The sequence below is a fragment of the Citrus clementina genome, unplaced genomic scaffold (genome assembly GCF_000493195.1).
Source record: "Citrus clementina cultivar Clemenules unplaced genomic scaffold, Citrus_clementina_v1.0 scaffold_3, whole genome shotgun sequence".
In the NCBI taxonomy this organism is placed as follows: Eukaryota; Viridiplantae; Streptophyta; class Magnoliopsida; order Sapindales; family Rutaceae; genus Citrus; species Citrus x clementina.
Genome location: NW_006262339.1, coordinates 25,989,203 through 25,992,595, shown reverse-complemented (window position 1 = coordinate 25,992,595; position 3,393 = coordinate 25,989,203). Strand labels below are relative to the sequence as shown.

At 34.7% G+C, this 3,393-nt stretch overlaps 1 non-coding gene across 1 annotated transcript; it reads right to left on the bottom strand.

Moving 5' to 3' along the window:
- Positions 1 to 2,344: 2,344 nt before the first annotated feature.
- Positions 2,345 to 2,453, bottom strand: LOC112100458. The gene has a single exon (XR_002906830.1). It is a non-coding gene; the product is annotated as a small nucleolar RNA R71 (small nucleolar RNA).
- Between the last annotated feature and the right edge of the window lie 940 nt (positions 2,454 to 3,393).

Here is a 3,393-nt window from a genome sequence, read left to right as displayed (position 1 = left end):
ATTATTGTTCTAAAATCATCTACGTTCGCACTATAGATAAATACTCAAAATTTTGTTACTTAAACCACACGACATCAGCAATCACGGGATCAAAAACTGGCACTTGGCACTATTACTAGTCAAGATAGAAAAATAATTGAAATTAAATTCCCGGGGCCCTCAGTCACAACTTGATGAAAGCCCCCTGTTTTAGAATCCATTGGCTATTGCGTGTACTTTCCAGGACTTTCCCTTAATAATTCTTGGCTTTATCCCACAAAAAAACCAATCTAAATTCGTACCTTTCACGACTGCAAAATTGGCTGCAACAGCACGACGCGTCTTTGTTGGCAGTGAAGAGAGCTGGCGGCAAGGGGCTAGCTCACTGTCACAACTCACACGATCGGGTTGAAGAAGAAAAGAATGTTGAATGAAGAATTGAAGATAGAGATGACGAAGATGGTCAGCTCATTTGAGGCTAAGTCAAAGACTCAAAAGGGAAAATGCCTTTATTTGCTTTAGGTTTTCAGTTTATCACTTTAGAATGGCTGAACGGGAGATGGGCGGATGGGCCACACACACTGCACACACACAAAATTTTGGCTTCGGCTTTTGGGCCTTTGACCAATTTCCTTTATACATTTTGAATAATTGTATAATTTTCTTTATACATGTTTTAAATTAAAATTAAATTAAAAATATTTAGAAAAAAATATTGCGGGTTTGACGGATATCCATGCGGGTATCCATCGGATTTAAGGTCAATACCAAACCCACCCGCATTCATGTGCGGGTTTTAATTTATAATATTAAACCCACCCGCAACGGGTAAAATTACCCGCAGCGGGTGGGTTTTAGCGGGCGGGTTTGGGCGGGTTTGCGGGTTTGCGGGTACAATTGCCATCCCTACCTCGGACTCACCGAATTATAATACAACAAGACACTCTTATACTTGGGAGTTAAAAATTACTTTTAAGTTGTGTCAAGTTTTTGGCGCCGTTGCCGGGGAAAAGTTTTTTTTTTATTTGGTTTGTTTTTCTGTTTTTTTTTTTCTCTTATATGTAAAATTTCGTTTGCCCCCTTTTCCTTTTCTTAAATTCTCTTTTGTCCCCATATCTTTCATAATTCTTGTTTCACCCCAACAATTTTCGTTTCTAGCCCAATCTTCTAGTAATTACATTCGGACCCCGACATCTTTCAACTGTTTCACTTTCATCCCAAATTGCTAATTCTAAACTTCTAAAAATTACAGTTTGACCATAAAATTGAAAATAATTTGCAATAGAATCCCTAGACGAAATTCCTCAAAATAATCAAGACTTGAATATACTTTGGACATATTTTGGACATACTTTGGACATATTTTGGACTTATTTTGGACATAACTAACTTTAACTACTAACTCTAATTACTAACTCTTAACTTACTAACTGCTAACTCCTAACTTTTATTTAATTTCAGTTATTTAATTTTCTGCATTTATTTAATTTCGTATTTTTTTATTTTTGCTTTATTGGTGGGTTTAACCACCAAACTAACTACTAACTCTTAACTTTTATTTTCAAAATTTATTTAATTTTGTATTTTTTTTATTGATGGGTTCAACCACCATTTTTTTTCTTTTTTTTCTTTTGCATTTATTTTTTTACTTAATTTATTGTTAATTGGTGGGTTCAACCACCATTTTTTTTTAATTTTGCATTTATTTTTTTTACTTTATTGGTGGGTTCAACCACCAAAATTGTTATTTAATTTTCTTTTGTACACTTATATTATTTGCTTATTTATTTTTTTATTTTATTTTGTTATCAATTTGTGTAAATATTATCTTTATAACATAACCCTTGCATGAGACGTTGGTCTTGATCTTCAAGTGGCAGGTTAGTTCGTAGATCTCAATCTCCACCACCAATCATGGATGAGAATGAAGGCGAAAACGTTTTGGGCGAACTTAATCCTCAAATTGATCAGGGAGATAACCAATCTCAACATGGGCATGATCAGAATCAACCAAGGACTCTGAGAGACTACATGAATCCAACCAGAACCGGAGCACCGTCGTGTATAGTATTTCCTCCAGAAGCATCTCGATTCAACTTTAAACCAGGTATTATCCAACTTTTACCAACATTTCATGGTTTAGAATCTGAGAATCCGTACTTGCATCTAAGAGATTTTGAGGAAGTTTGTAATACATACACGGACCAAAATTGTAGCATGAACATAATTAGATTAAAGCTTTTTCCTTTTTCATTAAAAGATAAAGCTAAAACTTGGCTACAAAACCTTAGATCTGGATCAGTAAGAACTTGGAATAACATGCAAGAACAGTTTTTGAAAAAATTCTTTCCACCTCATAGAACAAATTCTTTTAAAAGGCAAATCACTTCTTTCACTCAAAAAAATGGAGAAACATTATACCAATGTTGGGATAGGTTTAAAGAGTTGCTTAACATATGCCCACATCATGGTTTTGAAACTTGGCGATTGGTCACTTACTTCTATGAGGGCTTAATACCCCAAAGTAGACAGGTTGTTGAAATGATGTGTAATGGTGAATTTAGGGATAAAAATCCTGAAGATGCACTAGATTACCTTGACCAATTAGCTGAAAATGCACAACATTGGGATACTGTTGGAACTTTTGAATTGACAAATAAGCAACAATCATCTCCATCTAATGTAGGAATCCATAACCTTAGGGAAGATCATGATTTACAAGCAAAATTTGCATCCCTAGTTAGGAAAGTTGAAGCTTTGGAGCATAAAGAGAGTGATCAAGTAAAATCTGTTCAAGAAATTACATGTAACATATGTAATTCGAATGATCATTTCACTCAAGAGTGTCCCACTTTGCCTGCACTTAAAGAATGTCTAAATGATCAAGCTAATGTCATTAACACTTTCAATAAACCAAACCCATATTCACAAACTTATAATCCTGGTTGGAGAAATCATCCAAATTTCAGTTGGAGGAATAATAATAATGCACAATCTTCACAAGCACCACCTCCACAAAATTTTCAAAATCCTCAGCCTTATGCACCATGTGTTCCACCACCCTGGAAAAATCTGGAAGACACAATGCATTCATTCATCAGAAAGCAAGATGTTATTAACAATCAAAATGCACAAACTTTTTCTGATTTGAAAGATACTCTTGCTAAAATTGCTTCTGCACTCACCATTCAAGAAAAAGGAAAATTTTCAGCCCAACCACAACCAAATCCTAAAATTCAACAAAATCTACCCACAGACCAAGTCAAGTCAGTTATAACTCTTCGTAGTGGTAAGGTTGTTGATAGACCTATGCCTGAACCTTATGAAAATGATGAAAATTTAAAAGGTAAGGAAGGACTAAATGAACTTACACCTAGTGAAGAAATAACTAGTGTTCCACCTGAACCACCATTT